Source organism: Perissodus microlepis, chromosome 1, assembly GCF_051167445.1.
Source record: "Perissodus microlepis isolate ML-2025 ecotype Zambia chromosome 1, ASM5116744v1, whole genome shotgun sequence".
Lineage (NCBI taxonomy): Eukaryota > Metazoa > Chordata > Actinopteri > Cichliformes > Cichlidae > Perissodus > Perissodus microlepis.
This window is the reverse complement of record NC_140461.1, coordinates 17,276,884-17,294,923: the sequence shown is the minus strand read 5'-3', so window position 1 is coordinate 17,294,923 and position 18,040 is coordinate 17,276,884. Positions and strand designations below refer to the sequence as shown.

At 41.8% G+C, this 18,040-nt stretch overlaps 1 protein-coding gene across 4 annotated transcripts in view; it reads right to left on the bottom strand.

Annotated features, from left to right (window-relative positions):
• The window catches only part of gse1b (Gse1 coiled-coil protein b), a 164,944-nt gene that overhangs the window by 28,926 nt on the left and 117,978 nt on the right, over positions 1 to 18,040 (bottom strand). The window contains exon 1 of one of the 4 annotated variants that reach the window (XM_084932424.1): positions 14,156 to 14,378. The exons of the other annotated variants lie outside the window; for them this stretch is intronic. The gene's annotated coding sequence lies outside the window, so the exon portion shown is untranslated. Of the gene's footprint in view, positions 1 to 14,155; positions 14,379 to 18,040 lie in introns of those variants that run through there. 4 annotated transcript variants of the gene reach the window in all.

The window sequence follows — 18,040 nt, the reverse complement described above, 5'->3', positions numbered from 1 at the left end:
CACACAGTTCCACCCTTTTGCTGGTTGGAATGCAGATTAGGCTTTCATGCGCACACTCGCACACACGCGCACACACACAGGGAACGTAAATCCTCTTGGCTACTGTATGCCCTGGCCAGTGGAGAGATAATGCAGTGGCAGCTCTAGCGAGTGGTTAATCTTTAACCAGGAAGGGATTTGCCTATCAGCTTGTTAAAACTAGCAGTGCCGTGCTGCTGGCCCATCTATTTGATCCAGTCACCAACCTGTCTTGGCCAAGTCCAATACAGCACGGACTGAAATTGTACTGCCAACTGACACATGACAACCAGTGCGTTTCCACGCTTTACTTCACTCAGGCAGCAGATGCCTCTTTTCTAGAGGCATGGTAAAGCACACTTCAGTCGTGCCACAATATTGTGGCTCTGTTTAGGAACAGAGCCAAACCGGTCAGTGTCTCGCTTAAAATGAGCAATAAAAATGTCATTACAATAAACCAGTTGGCTCAATGCATGTGGTCGGGCAGGCGACTGAAGCACAGTTTCTAAAAGCCTTGCTGTGGTCAGCTTTGAATACTTCTGTAGCTCTAATGTAATATAGCTGTGTGGTCTGCTGTTGTGTTCCACTTCAACATTCCAGTTCTTATTTTCGTCTACAGCATGAACGCTGGTTTCTCATAATCTGTTCTTTGATGTACTACGATGTAGTATCAGAGCTATATTTGTCAATACAACACAAACATTTACTCCCACTACTTCAAGGCTAAATGAATTCTAGCACAGTTTGTTCCCTGATTAGCAAAGGACATTTGATATTTGTTTTTTTATCAACAGGCCAGTATTAAATATTTGAATAAGGAACAGTGAACAAGATGTTAATGGAATGCTTGAACTCCAAGTGACGTGCGTTTAGTTCAGTTTTTGCAGACGTGCCTCAAGCATGTCATCAGCTAAGCGTCTCACCCAAAAGTAAGAGGAAAATTATTTTTTTCTTACATTATGGGCTCTAATCAGAGTTGCTCAGCAGAGCTAAAAACTGATGGCAATTCCCAGAGGGAAAGCATATATCAGCTAGACTGTCACACCTAAACTTCAGACAAAGTCGAGAAAATCAAGTTTCGACTTTGCCCAAAGATGGCCTCTTTCACAAACAGACAACAGGAAATAGTCGGCATCACTAGTGGAAATATATAGGTTTAGATAAGAGGTGGCGCCTGGGTAGAGACAAGGAGACGGGACACAGCGTGCCCACTCACTCACTGCGAGTTCTCCAAACAGTTACTTAGTTGATTCTGTACTAGGAAGCTGGAAGAATTAAGTCCATGTAATACTTGACCCAAATTATTTGGAAAATGGTGTAACATATGTAACTCTTCTGGGTTATTACCACAAAGGTTCAGGGCTGCAGTGCACATGTGACCAAACCTTTAGCCTTAGCAGCTCAGACACTGACAGAGGAAGGATTTAGAGTCAATTTGATGAGTACATGTCATCGTGACTGGTTGACAGAAGCTCAAGGTAGCACAAGATGTGCTGACAGGAGGATGAAATAGATGACAGGAAACTATGTAAGAAGTTTAACATGAAAGAAACTTCAGATTAAAGAGACAACGGAGACAAACGAGGGTTCACAAAACAGCAGTTAAGTAAGCTGCAATTAAGGTTAAACCAACCTAGCTAAACAGGATGTAATATGAGCATAATATCTGCTACCACTGCAAAGTTATCATGTGCCTAAAGCTGGCCAAAAAAGACTGCATAGCAACAGGAAACATAACTCTGCGGCACACTAAATCTAAACTTTGAGTGATATGCTGTTTATAAATGGTACTCATGTATCCATAAACAGCTAAGGTTGACCAAAAAAAAGATGATCTTTAAGGTGCACAGGCAGCTATTCCAAAACAAAGAAAAACCACTTGACCAAGGACATAATATCAAAGGTGGTTGTAAATGCTCACAGATATGAGTCTGGATATTAACAGTGCAAACAGATGTATGTTTCATTCTCACTCGTGAACACACATTCACACATAAGCAGACTATCCAGGAGCACAGCAGGATAAACCTGCTCTGGTAGTTCCAAGTTTGTTTGAGTTCTTAGATGAGATGTCATAGTCTACCCTCAGGCACGATACAGCGGACGTGTACGTGTGTTTCCATAGACACACACACACACACACACACACACACCTACGAGTGCCATCTCTTTCACTCCATACCAAAGACAAAAACCTAATATCAGAGAAATCCTGAAAGGTGGAAGAAGAAAAGGAAGACCAAGACAGAGGAAGAAAAAAATCACAGTGGTGGTGTAGGAGGAGGGGGGTGGGGTGAGGGTGGGGGGCTGAGCGAGAGATCAGTCAAGAAGCCGAAAGAGAGGGAGACAGCATTGCCTGTGTCTGAGCTGTCATTATACAGCAGGCCTCCATTATGGAGCTACAGCAGAGAACAGAGTACATCTCTCTCTGACCTGGCTTGCTCACATTGTCCTACACACACACACACACACACACACACCTAAACACACAAGCACGCAGACACCACTGTGCAACAAGCAAAGAGAGCAGTCTTTCTGTCTTCTACGTTGTGAGGCTTTAAATGATACGGCTGTGTACGTGAACGTGCATGTGTGTGAACACCTTATTATTCATCCCTCACCTCCTACTTCTCTTCCTCTCGTACACTCACTGTTTTCACCCCACCCCCAACCTGCCTTCCAGCAGCCAGCAACAAAAACACAGAGATTTCAAAAGACCAGCCGGCATCTCTCTCCCTCTCTTCACCTTCTTCTCTTCAATTCTCCAACGCACACACAGCCACAGAGAAACAGTGTGTCCTCGGGGCAGGCACGAGCTGAGATGATTTTCTCTCCTCTCCTCCTCCCTGCATCCGACTTACCCACCCCAACAGTGCCATTTCCTCTGTCTGTTAATTACATAGCGGCTGTGGTAGGGGTGGCTGGGGTTGTGGTGGTGTGTGCGCGCATGAGCGCATGTCATCTTGGGAGTGTGTAGTTGTGTTCTCGGAGACACCAGCGTGGGCGTATGACAGAACAGTCTGGTTACACTTCACAATGCTGCTTGGAGAGTGTGAACACACACATGCAGAGATACACATTCATCCACACAAACACGCACAAGAGCCTCCTGTCTGTGTTTCTGGCTCTTTGTGGTCGATGCCCCAGGAGTCAAGCTGCTGTCTGTATGGCTGTGCCCTCTGCAGCCTCTTGCTGAGGGGGACACAGCCTTGCTGCTCCCCTGATGAGAGGGCCTGCTTCAGCCCCAGCCCAGCTGTTCGTCAGAAAGCATGGAGGCTGTTAGCTCAGATATTACCATGTCCTGCCAACTCCCTCTTTTAATCAACCTCACCTGTTACAGAGACTGAAAAAGGTTGACAGATTGGCTCCGAAAAAGGGAGGGCGACATTACAAACGTTACAGATCTCCCACACATGAACTCAAAAACCAAAAGACAAAAATCTACCATGGAGCTTATCGTCTTTTCTGCACCTGTGATTCTTTAGCGTACTTTTAGCCACATAAACTGATACGTACACAGGCACAGATGACACACACAATGCTGACAAATAAGCAGACAACCTATATATCCCACAAACCTGAATAAATTGTATTGTTCTGAACTGTGATACTCTCAGTGCTTGGGGACATCATTGCATGTAACATATTTTGGTTGTTATCATCATTCAGCTTGCTCCCTCCTCCTCTCTTTATCTCCCTCCACAAGCCTCCTCAGGAGATGAGCACAGTTTTTGTTTTTTTTGCTGGATTCCCTACATAGACTCCTCACTTCATCCGCTCTCCCTTTTCTATTCTCTCTGTGATGTACTCTTCTGGGTTGTGGTTGCCTAATTAGCACTGCAAGTGCTCTGCATGGGCCCTGACTCCCAAGCGGCACCGCCGCACACACACACACAAGCAGACACACACAGAGACAGACATGCACACAGCACCCACTTGACTTTCCATAGCTGTTGCTGAGAGTTGGCCTGTTGTAATCTTGTAATTGGTATAATTGGTGTGTGTTCCCGGTCGTGCATGCGTGTGCGTGTCCAAATGTGTGGATGCTGCACGGTTTGACGAGTGAACCTCTCTTCTCTAGGCGAGCACGAAGAAGGCAAACCACTGTCACCATGGCCAAATCTTCGTGAGTAGCCACAAAAACAAGGCTTTGCCACAGAGCTGAGACTTGTGGTGTCCTTGATTCTCTCAAGTACTTGACAAGTACACCATTTGCAGAACAGTCATTCATTTAAAAAGTGATTTTAATATTTCACAACGTTCGAGGGTCAGTCCAGATTAATCACAATGGCTCTTGCAGTGCTTAAAACTTCAAATAGAAATTTCTCAGTAATATTACAATGAATTTGAGCATTGCTTGTTTATTAACTGGACCAGCGAACTGTGTGATTTAAGATTAGATCCACAAAGAATGCAAAAAGAATAAGAAGTGGTTCAAAAGTGCAAATGTTCATGACTTATCTAGTTAGCACAGGGGAAATCTAAGGATCTGTAAGATTAAAGCTAGAACAGTTACACAACCTTACAAACATTTACTCAGTTGTTACTTGTTTATTCAACCAAAAGGAAAACAGCTGACGACAATTATTTTGACAACTGATCACTCAATTTAGTCATGCAACACTTTGTCAGGTTCCAGTTTCTCAAATTAGTTTCTTTATCCTTTCTTATCTTTTTTCTTTATTTTTTTAAATGATCAAACTTTTACCTTTGGCCTTTATAAATCTTTATAAATTAGATTAGATTTTATTGTTTACATTTTTTATGATTTTTTTTATAGTGTGCATGAGAAGAAATCATTATTAGTCATAGAATTAAACCATTCAAGTATATTAAACTTTCTGTTAAATGTAAACATCCGTTTGTGTTCTGTGTGCACATACAACACAGGTGCCTGTACTTGCCATGGTACTGTGCAAATGTAACAAAAAACTGGATTGGCTTGCAACGATCCACAGATTTTGTGGTGCAGAATGTATTAAGAGGCAATGAAGTGTGCAGCGTGCTTGTGCAGGTGTTGAGTACATCGGCATGATCTTTCTCAATGGCTTACTCAACATTTAAGAGATTCACTTGCCATCCTAAAAGAACGACAAAACAGTTGATTGACATAATGCATACATCCATGAGATTGAATAGACTGGGAAAACCATGCAGCGATGTACCCCCCCCTGTGTGTTTATGTTATCCGCTCACTAAATTATTAGAAATTATGTCAATCGGTTGCAATGCAACGAGAAACGCACAAGGTTGATGTGATACTGAGATAAGAGACAACGCGTATGGAAGATGTGAAACCGAGATATAAACAAAAATACAGAAAGAACAGTTCCCAAAATGCATACGCTTTAAGTTATGCAAATATCAGCCAGCTAAAACAAGTCTAGCTGGCAACTAGATTCTCTGTGAGAGCACGTTTAACACAGCAACTGTGGCCTCCACCAACACAGGCATGCAGCTCTGTCCATGAGCTTATTAAAACACTTGGCCGCAAAATTGCTTCACTTCTTCAGGCACATATCTGACCTTGTACTCATACACAATGAGGCATGCTAACAAACAGACACATACAATATGACAGTCAGCTGATATGGCAGATATCGCAGAAACAGAGGAAAAGACAGAAATGGAGGAAACAAGAGAGGCAAAGAGTCATGTTGAAGAGAGGTGGAAGCAGACACAGATAGAGGCAAAAAGAGATGATGATGTGATAGCAGAAGAAAAGGGCTTTGTTGAAGAGTAGCCCTTAGCACAAAGCTGTTTTTAGTGTGACTGGAGAAAGCACAAGACGGACAGACATGCTATGTGAATTGTGCTGAGGTACACACACCAAAAAAAAAAAAAAAAAGGTTAATGAAAGAGGCTCTACTTGGTGAGGGCAATAGTCAAGTATGGTCAGTATTGAGTGTGTGTATGATTCGCTTATCTACTGCTCTCACGTTGCCTGTGTTGTGTTTATTTGGCCCGTGCTTATCAGGCTCTGGGGTATGACAACGACAGCAGCAAACACGAGCTACACAAACATACGCATATAATCTAAAGAGGTGGTTTGGTCTGCTCAATGTAGCAAGAGCGGTTTGTGTGAATGAAAATGTTTTTTTTAATCGTACGCCTCAGGCAATCAAATCCAAACTGAAGCTTCAGAATACAAAGTTGAGACTGTGACAAAGTTGCTGGAAATTACTCCACAGATGAACACTGCGCCCTGTTGTCTAAATGAAATCACGATGGCTACCAAAGCAGTATGTCTCCAATGCAGTTCAGGGAATGGCTCTCGAAGCATGGGACTCGACCACAATGGAGAGCAGTGTGACTCACCTTGCATCTATAAAGATTGCCCGCACAGTCCTCATGTTCGAAAAAGAAACCCTGAAAAATGTGACACTAAACTGGGGAAAACAACGATTTAAGCTCCAATCAAGCCAAAGTGAATAAAAGTGTTTCTAGTTACGAGAAGTATAATATGGTACGGTCAGAGAATATGTATAAAAGATTAAGTCAATAAAGTGAAGCCACTGGAGAAATGCTTTAAACCTACATTCGTCCAATGCCCAGCACAAGAAATACTCCTCTGGTTGCAAACAGACAATACAGACTGTATAGAAAGTCCATACTTCTAGATTGATTTATGACCTAGTTAAAGACTTTCCTAATGAGTTTATAGTTCCAATTTCTACTTCCAAATCTTAATTAAAACAGCACAATGTTCACTGTGTGAGTTATGGTCCCATACAGAAAAATATAGAAGGCAGAGAAGGATATGATTTAGGACAGGGGTCGGCAACCCTAGGCACGCGTGCCACGGCTGGCACGCGAAGGGTTAACTGATGGCACGACCATAGCTGGACTGGCCATCGGGCATACCGGGCATTTGCTCAGTGGGCCGATGGTGATTTTCCGTTTTTATGGGCCGATGATTTTTTATTTTTATTTTTTGTAACGGTATAAATAATGAAATGTGGTGGATTGGCCAGATGCTGGCCAGTGTGTAAAAAATAACTGGTGGTGGCTATGGCGGAGCTTCCACAGATTCAGTGACATTAGCAAGTGGTGGAGGCCAGCAGGTGGATGAGGGAAAGGGAAGGCAGGAGGAGCAGAGACCCGAGGCGGCTGCTGGTCCGAGTGTCAGGTGAACTGAAATTCAGGTAAGAAGTTATGACCTGCAGTCTATCTGGGTCAGATATAAACCAAGTTTAGGTGGAGTTTATTTTTGTTGTGCTGACTTTTTACAGTCAGTTACAATAACTCGTACTGCGTACTAGCTAGCATGATGGAGTTTATACAGCTGGGTGGGTGCTATGATTTTACTGATAGTGAACTTTATTTTATTCATAAGGTTAGTTAGTAGAGTTGCCAACCGTCCCGTAAAAAGACGAATCGTCCCGCATTCAGAGAAAATATTACGCGTTTCGTATTGAGCTGATAAGGAACACAGTTTGTCCCGTACTTCAGCTAGAATGAAAAAAAAAAAAAAAACACACAAAGCTGGAGTTATTCTGTCGGTATGCTGCACAGCTGTTTCTTCTTCTCTCATTCTCTCCCCCTCCCTCTCCTGTTGCTACTTCAATCATGAAACTGATCAATGATCAGCTGATCGGCTTTTCTCTCTTGTTTGTTTATCGCCCACTTTGCACCAGAAAGAGGAAACCGCCGGATGTCACGTTAAACAACAGCAGCATGTTTAAGCTTGATCAGCTGTTTATTTATTTAATATTAATTCCTAGTATCAGCTGATGTTTGCTGGAGCCACAGCTGTAAAAGCTGCTGGTCGTGATATTTGTTTGGATATGTGGTGAGAGGGAAACATGAAGATGAAACCAGGAGATGTCCTTACTGAATCATCAGAGCTGAACAGGTGATGGAGAAACAGGTTTACCTTTTAGGTGACATGAATGAGTTGAAGGGAAGTTATAAGGCAAGGAAGAAATACACGGATACAGCCGTAGATTTGAGACAGAATTCACAATGTGTTTTTGGGACTTTCAGGTGTATGGACCAATGTTTTATTTTCTGTTCAAACCAGAAAGCTTTAATGAGCAGCTAGACTTGTCTCGCATTAACTGGCTGAGTTAATGCCAGTTAATGCAACATCGAAGCAGCTGGAATCCATAGCTGTGCGTGTTCATGGAGCTTGCATTTTCACCTGCTGGACATCACTACCTGACAAGTTTAACTGTCTTCAAAACATTGCAGAGGCCTAATTGACAGTATTTGGTTCTACATATCTGTGTGAGCAGATTTTCTCTCACATGAAGAGTGTCCTCAGGCCGTCTGAATGCTGGACGCTCGGAGACCTGTGTCTCTGAGTGGGAGACCAGAGATCAGGGTGTATTAACAAACATGCCATATTGGCTCAGTTTATTTTTCTTATCATTGTTGTGAGGAGACCATAAATAGCATTTGCATTTTCTGTTGTACAGTTCATTTGCTGTTATGGAGTTCTTGTTATGGATAAAAAGTGTCTTTTTATTTTTTTTTTTGAAAATAGCTGATGGCTATTCGCTGCCAACATCTGCAAACAAATATAATTCTATAAAGTGGTTCTATATAGTATGTAACTGTTAATATAGAGCGTTATTAAATTTATTGCTAATACAATCATATGGCAGACTGACTTCTGAGGAAATTTTAGATGGCACTCATCATCAGAAAGGTTGCCTACTCCTGATTTAGGATATGGCTACACAGAGGTTGATAAATGGCCATTGTATGAGCATGCTGTGTCCTCTTTTTCTGAGATCTACTCACTCATTACACCCAGCTTTGAAAACAAATAAATAAATAAATGAAGTGAGTTGAGGCTTCAAAATGGGACTTCCCAAGCCAATGTGTAACATTGTGGCCATCTTTTAAACACAAACTATAGTTTCAGGTGCTGGTTTAGCTCAGTGCGTGCGCAGACAACCACAGGCCGAACGGCTGAGAGTGGCAGGCCCGGGTTCTAGTCTGACCCTTTACCGCATGTCTTCCCCCTTCTATCTCTGCCCCCGCTTTCCTGTCCTTTCTTCACTGTGCCTCTCAAATAAAGCTGAAAAAAGGCCAAACACAAACTATAGTTTAACTTGAGGTGAAGATCTTTTAGGTGAAAAATGGTAAAAGGTTAACTTGTGTGAGAGTGATAAAAATCCACTCTTACAGATGAATGTACGATACAAGACAACAATGCCCCGACACTAATTTCCATGTTTAACAAATTATTCTGATCATGTAAACACAGGTACAATATACGTCCTACTAGTTTTTACCTCTGAAATCTCAGATCTACTTGGAATATTTTTTCAGCAATGTGAAGCGATCCTATGCAAGTAACCCTCATTACAAGGACTTGAGTCTACAAATTGAGGCCAAGACTCTCATTAAAACTCCCATATTCACGTCTACTTGCCATCAGTGTAACAACTTTACATATTTAAATGCACTTATATCGGGTAGCTTTGACACTTCGTACAGCCTTCCTGATCTATTACTGGAGAATTATGCTACTGTTACTGAAGTCCTTTGTTTTTATGTAAAATTAACCATCTAGCCTCAAAATAATGTGGTGTGTCACAAGGCATGTGAGTGTGCCAGGCTGTATGACAAGGCCTTAATGTTTTTAAAAGCATGCACTAACCAACACACACATATCATACTGATGAAATTAAGCAATGTTTAACAGCAGTGCTGGGTGACAAGAAATGCATCTCTACACATTCTACAGAGCAGGTTTAGCTTGCTCTCATACACAGAGTAAACAAACACACACACGTAAAGTAATAAGTGGCTTTATTACTGGAAATGAGGAGGAAAATGTTGCAGGCCTGAGAAAAAAAAAGGAGGACATCAGACACAGGAAGCTGTTGGCTCTCTGGCTCTATACTTTACTACTTCTTTCTACCTGTGGAACTGTCTGCTTGGTCCTTCACCCAACGTCCCATCTGTCTTCTCTTCAGATAAATACTTTATGACCTGTTTGTTCAGCTGTCTTCACTGGTCATCACATTTACAGCTTACATTTACTACGGTTTTTTTAAACACTCAATAGGAGATTCTTAGAAAGACAATCAAACACACAAACTCAATTCGTCCCAAAGGGAAAAGCCAAAAACCCAAAGGTTAAACCTACAAAATCTAAGACATGCCCCATGAGAGTTCTAGCTAGGGATACAGAAGGGCAAAAACACAGAGAGGGAAAGACAGAGAAGGAAAGGAAACATGGCAGAGGGTATGTAGACAAAACAGAAAAAAGCCCTCAATTTCCTAAACGTCCCTACACTTGTATTCTCTTCCATCACAGAGCTGGACCACAGGCGAATCCAGCCCTGTCACACAAAGAGAGCGGTAAATGCACCCACAATTTCATACCACCTAAGGACATTGTTGTGATGCTAGTAAAAGCCAAGCCTCACCTAGTAAAACACATCCCATTCTCTGTAATAGAGAACTATGTAAACCCATGCAAAGGCCTTTCTACAGTCTGTGCTATTCAAAGCTATCAATGTGGGCTGTTGATAAGAAAATGCAAAGTGGGTCACCTTTAACTCCAGGCTCCTTGTGTAAACAGTACAGGAAGCTGCTTGGGACTCTCCTAATCACTCTCTAAACAGAGCCAGGTGCTGTTGCCACAGACAAACTGTCACCAACACTCTGCTCAACACAGCTGCTGTCTAGCCCCCAGACACTCACAGCACTGCAGGCTACCACAGCATGACAAACAGCACAACGACACCTGAAAACATGCCAACCTCGTATAAGTGCTCTTGCAGCATAAAGCTTCAAGAACTTTTAAATGGCAGATTACAACTGAAAAAATTCTGTTCCTCAGAGCAAGATTTGCATAAGTAATCTCCTACTCTTATCATGTGCTGAACCATCAGAGACATGTAAGTCTGTGACAAGAGAGGATAAATCCAACCAAAGTCAGCTAACTCACTTCTGCTAACAACACTATATTTGTTCCTCTTAGTATATATAATATCTTGCTAAGACTTAATTTTCACAAACTGTGGTAGACAAACAAAGAACACTTTTTAGTGTCTCAAAACATTACTGGGCAATCGAAAGGTTTCTGTTAATCACTCCGAAAGGTAATGCTTCATTTAAAACAAGCAGAAAATAATCATTATCAGCAGGTGCTTGTTCGCTTAAACTAGGCCAGGCACAGCAGAGGTTTTCCTGATGAGGAAACAAATTGCATCACATAGAGAAGTTGCATTACAGTTAAACATAAGTAGGTGATTTAATACTCCTTGATGGCTGATGATCAAAAAAAAAAAAAAAAGACTGTAGACGAGATCAGGCAGACAGGCAAAAACTGAATGCTATTAATGCAGAAAACTCAACTGCTATCACAACCAGCAGAGTGTTTCATAGGTGCAAAGTTATTATCTTAAGTCCACCGAACAAAAGAGCCATCACAATTGCATAGTTGTGGTAAAAACAACAGGTACATTCATGCAGCACCCAGGTTTTTATCCACCTTAAGTATGAAACAATGCAAACTGCACCGCCCCACCTCCATCTAGTTTGTTAAGCAAAAAGGAGCTGAAAATGCTTTTCCAGTTTTCAGAAGTGCAGTCAGCAAATTATACATGAATACTAAAATACCAAAACTGTGCATCTGTGTCCTGCATGTCTGAAGACCCATTACAGTGACTTCTATGTAGTTTTTATCAATAATGTTGGATTATTAATTACAACCTGGTTAAATTTAGATAACCCTAACCCTGCCCTCTCTATTAGCAATGACTGATCCTAACCCAGCAGCCTTGTGACATGATCACTGTTCTGTTTATATATATATTAATGTGCTGTAGTGGGGAAAAAGAGACATGAAAATAAAAACCCCTAACAATTCTATCTGTGACATCACTACTTCAGGCTTTATTTTAAGAGCACACAATTTGCAGTCCCATTGTAATAACAGAGATCCCTAAATAAATTAAAAGCAAGATTAGAAACTGCTTCTCCAGCTGAATGACAGGTTTTATAAGATGGAGAAAACACAGGACATCATCCATTCTGCTCTCAATCTACATCCACATGAATGAGTTTCATTTTAAAATGAAAAAAATCTCTATCCGAATGAACATGTTAGCATGAAAACATATACTGGAGTTGTCGCAAAGCAAATATGGCACGATGGGAAAGGAGTACCCGTGAAATAAAAAAAAAATGGCACAAAGTGACCTAGCTAGATGGTTTTGGCTTCATTTATGTGTCTGATAATACCCATCAGGAAATGAAAGTAGCAGTTTGTGTCACTGGTTCCAACATTATTCCATTTAAGTGTAAATGTAAATTTAAATGTAGCCAAAGTTACTGTTTTTGAATTGAATTAAAACTTAATAATCTGTCTGTATCCTCAATTTTTTACATCTAATAAACATTTGGTGATTACGAACAGTTAATTAAAAGACATATTGTGCTGAAAGGCATAACATCAGAGGGAGTGAGAGCTGAATCTGTGAAAGCAGTCTAATTTGGACTGGTTAAATGGCAGGTTGAGCATGTGTTCATGCGGAGGATTTCCTGTATGAAACACAAATTAGTGAAGTGGTGACACCGGCTATCATCAGAGGTAAAAGATGGCAGTTGTAGGCTCACGTTAACCGCACTTGAGGAGAACTCCTAAAAGCACCTGGCCTGCAACCACATATCTAGAATATGGCTTAATCTGGATCAATATCTTGACTAAATACACAGTGAATGACAACCGTAAGATACATTTACATGATTTCTTTTGATAGGAGTGAAACTAACTCTATACATATAGTGTCTGTGATAACCAAAATACCTGGGATGACACCATTTCCTGTTCTATTCTAGTGCCAACTGATGTGCCCCCCTCATTTACTTTTAATTGTCCTACACTGTATTTTTTTGCCCTTTACTCTACTGTAAGCCATTTCTGGCTCTATTCTGAGAAGCCGGACTGTTTCCCATGTCAGTTACAATAAGTAATGGATTAAACACCTCGGAGTTATGCCAAAAATGTCAGAACAAAGTCATGACAGAGGGATAGCCATGTAGCAATGAATGACCTATCTCCACCACCAGTCAGCAGCTGTTAAAAAGAAAGCAGGAGGTCAGATTCCCTGCTCTTGCAGTTATGGCAAAGCTTATCAGCAGCAGCTAAAACACACAACAAGGCTCCTTCTGGCTACAGATAAACTCAATCCGCCGCACGGTGTGTGCAGTAAAGCCTGTTGCTTCACCGCTGTGTTTGCAGGCCGTGTTTTAAACCCAGGTTGTGTGACGAGACTAACGAGCGGTGTGTGCGTCTGTTTCAGTGTGTTCCCCACAGAAGAAAGAAAGAAAGAAAGAAAGAAAGAAAGTGAAGGAGCGCGTGGGATGTGGTTCAAGACGGTCCACCTGCCACGCGCACGCGTACAAACACGTACAGGGAGAGATCCTCCAACCCGACAGCACCAAATGGTCAAGATGCGTTAGCAGTCACATTTAGAGGAAATGCCCCGAGAAGCAACACAGAAAAGACAACAACTGCGAAGGAGCCAAACGAACTGAAGACTGCGGATTAACAACAAAGTAAATCCATCAATACAGTTTTAAACAGGCTAAAGAGTCCGTGTCAAAAGGGTCTAAAGTGAGCGTAAATGGCTTAACGCAGAAACCCCGAGCTATGCTTTAATGGGCTAATAACAACAGTGAACCGGTAACAACGTTACAAGAAGTTCATTTGAGGGGGTGGGGGGTCGGCCGCTTTTCTTTAGACCTTCGGGTAATCTGCATTTTAAAACACGATTATATTAAAGTCCTTAATAACAAGTGAGTAACGATATATAAATACTGAGCGATATTAAGGGCTAGATGGCCGCGTGAGCGCACCGGAGCGACTCGTTTTCTTTCTCTTTCTGTTGCACTCACTCTCTCTTGTCTCTTTTTCACACATTAGCACGCACACACAAAAGCACGCGCGCGCACACCAGCGAGGGCTACACACACACACACACACACACACATACACACACATACATACACAAGGGCTCGGCACCGACCTTCGAAAAATAAAATGAAATAACTAGCACCCGTTTCCTCGATATAGTAACGACTTCCTCAACAAACCCTCGCCGTATGTTCGCTCGTATACACAAACAACCTCCAGGTTTGAAAACAGATTCACAAAAAAATCACTCACCGCAAACAAGTATGGGCTATTCCAGTGTTTATAAATTGGTTTAAAAAAGGTTTTAAAAAAAATCTCCTTCCGTTAGCGGTGAAAGCGTTGATCCATCCTCCGTCGAGAACAGAGACCGTGCACTTTTGTTGTCACGCAGGAAGCTCCGACGCCTAGCGAGGCCACAGCGACGGAGCACAGCAGAGCAGAGCGCCGGAGAGAGGAGGAGAGAGGCGGCCGGCTGCCGGGAGCCGAGAGGTGGAGCTTCCGCCCCGGCGGGGGCCGGACCACAGGCACACAGAAAGACTGGCAAGGCGGAGGGGGGCGGGGGGTAGAAGCACCTGCTCCCTCCCCGTCACGCCCCCAGTCAACAGGGCTGACCTCGCATAGTCATCCCAGAGGGACAAGAATGCACGTTAAAGGCTTCACCAGGATGTAAAGGGTTAGACTACTTCCTGATCAGTTAAAATTAAATTCGCACTAAGTTATCCTGTGATTTAAATTTCTGTTTCGTATGTACGCATGCGTATGTATACTAATATCTAATCTTAGTATTAGTACCTTGAATAGTATCTTACGAAATACACTGATACAAAATAGATCACTTAATGTAATCACATAATCCAATAAAAACAGATATCATTGCTCTTTTGTTTTGCTAATTACCACTACAGCGTGACAACACAGGGTACAGTACTCGAATCTCTGTTTCAAATCTCCATATTTTGTCTAATTTTCTGTCTTCATTTATTTATTTGTACTATTTGTATTTATATGTTCCATTTCTATTGTATATATTAATCGGCATCTGTGGGTGGACCGCAAAGAAAGAATTTCATTGCACAGAGAAATGCCTTTTCTCTTGTGACACATGACAATAAACACTTTGAATCTTGAATCTTCAAAGTAGGTAATTTAAAAATGAAAGTAATTCCAGCAAATGTCCACAAGGGGACAGCCGACCACAAAAAGCACACAGAAGCCTTTGCTAAAAAAAAAAAAAGCCTTTACCCCCGTCTGGCTTATCAATGGTTTTACTGTGGATTAGATACCAGCGACTGCACAGGCTGTAAAATCAAAGCCAAACTTGTAAACAGTAAAGACAGGGTGTTCTCGCGATGCCAAGGATGAAACTGAGGATTAAGCAGGTGATGGCTGGGGAGGGGAGAGGTCTGAGGGCCTTTTGTACATTGTGGTGTACACTGCTAATTTAGGGATGCACTGGATCAAATGTAAGCTTAATTCCGTATAGCTCATTTGTGTGTACTATTAAACGGTAAAGCACAGCAGAAAAAAAGCACTACCCAACACGCATGGCGTGCTCTGTCAGGCAGCACAACCCTCCTCTATGAGTGAGCGCATTTGTGCACCACATGTCACGTCTTTCATCCAAGTGATAGTGTATCATTCGCCTCTACTTGACCTGTAAGAGAGAGTGAGAGAGCAGGTAGACAACAATGCCCCACGGAGACTTCAGCCTTTGATGTACCTCCTGTCTGTTCAGCTCAGTTCTGCAGACACAATAAGCATCTCCTTTTCTGTTTAATTAGTCAAATAGACATTTGGGCATTAAAATCTATTTGCTGACTCAAAATTTTCAGTCAATTAGTATTTTTTATGGTCTTTTTTTCAATCACTAATCACATATTAGCTATTAGACTTTAGTAATTTATTGTGATTAGTCATTGTTGAAAATGAATGAGTCATTATTAGAAGATAATCTCTGGCATCACAGTATTTGAAATATTCATAAATATGTTTTGTTCTATAACAAGCATCAGTGTGACTGCATTAATCAGTGAGAGAACAAAAGGATAATCTAATACGTTTGAAAAAAACAAAACAAAACCGTTTCTTAATTCCTTTAGTCACAGGCCAACCTATTAGAAGCATGCAGAGGCTCATTTTGATGCGCAGTTTAGGAAACTATGTGATTTTACATATACACGAGTTGGAAATGTAGCTTTTTTTTTGTGCCTCTTTCCGACCCACCGCATATTAATACAAAGCTGCAGTATTTAGCACACAGTGTAATTAACTTGTGTCCAAAAGAGTGTGAAAACAACTTCAAAACGCCTGCACCATGTAAAACCTCCACCAAGTGGTTAAACGTTTATGTTTTCATCCACAGTGTCGGGTGTACACGAATACTTTTCAACAAACACACATTTGCCTTTTCTTAATTGCTACATCTCTCCCAGCTGCAGGTGTACTGCCGTGTAACTATGGGAGTCTGCAGGGCATTTCTGTTCTCCTCCTCCTTTCCTCTTTCACCAGCCTTTCTTCTTAACCTCCTGCACCTTCCTCCTTTAATACTAAACATCCCCCATTCCTACCATCCCTCATTGATTTGACTACTTGCCAGTTCACATACTCGCTCCTAACATCGCCTCCTCCTCCTCCACTTTTTCATTTTCTCTACAGCCTTTACTCTCCTATGCATTACTTCTCCTGTTTCTCCTCTCTCTGGCTCCCCATTTTGCTTTCTCTCTCTTGCTCTCTCCGCCTCCCTCTCTCACTTGCTCTCTCAGCAGCAGACCTGGCCTTAGGCATCGTTAGCTTAATTTAATAAAGGGGCTTAAGCTTTTGAGAGGCTTTTGAAGGATCTGACTGCTGTTACATTCATTACAATCTATCAGCCACAAGAGACACAGCCTTGTTGCATGGCTGAGAAAGGGATCGAGTGTGTGTGTGTGTGTGTGTGTGTGTGTGTGTGTGAACATGTGTGAGTATGCCGGTAAGGTTGTAATAATATTTGCTGTAATTATTGGAGCTATGATGGAGTCACACACCTTGTGAACTCTCAATTCACTTCTGGTCTACATCGTAAAGTGCCTGCCTGTATGCATATGTTTGGTGGAGAGTGGCGTCTGGTCAAAGAGCTGCCCACCACTACAAATGCATGCATGCTTTCCTTCCCTTCGGCATCTTAAAAAAAAAAAAAAAATTCTTCACCTCCTTTTTGAACTCCCTCAGTCCTCTCAACGACAAACGCCACAGATTCCCCCCCACCTCCGACTTCACCTCCATCAAGCTGACGACAAGTGGCAGCCCTTTTAGACTTCACCATAGGGAGACACAGTCAGAGTGGACGGGTTGGAAAAGACTTCAGCCACCCCTGTGGACATTGTGCCTGGGTCCCTTTTTTTTAACACTGAGCTTAATATCCAGACTATACTAGGCTTTGCCTCCTACCTCCATCACCCACACAAAACCTTAGCAAAGCAGCGATCTCAGCAAGCACAAAGGATGCAGGAGAAAAAAAAATCATCAGGCTTTGCATATGTCTGTGCATGTACAGGCATATGTACATATGTGCCTGTGTGTGAGAGAGCGAGAGCTGGAGGGCATATGCTGTACCTCTGGGGTGTGTGTTCCACATTCTTCCAAGCCAGATATTAAATTAAGGCGAGAGATGTAATTAACATGCAGATCAGATGCCACACTGAGGACAGAAGGGGTCTTCAGTCAGTGACATGTTAGACAAGAAAGAGAGAGTGATGGATGGAATGACAGATAAAAAAAAGAGGGAGAAACACAACATGTCCCACATTATTTTCTTCAGTTACTGACCTGCTGTCAGTACTGCATCACCAGAAAAACAGAAAGAAAGTAGATAGCTGCAACTAATGATTAGTTGACCAAGTATTTTCTTCATTAACTGAATAACTGGTTGCTCTGTAACATCATTTCAGCAATTTGCAAATTATTGGGCAATTATTTTTTTAGGCAAATCAATTAAGGGAGTAGTGATTTCAGTCATTTTACCTTTATTTATATGTAGATATACCATGTGTTGTACAATAATACAAGATAAAATTTAAGTTTTACTCCAAACAGTATATAATATTGTAAAAAAAAAAATTAAAAAGCACAGTATTAGATATTTCTTCTTCTTCCTCTTCT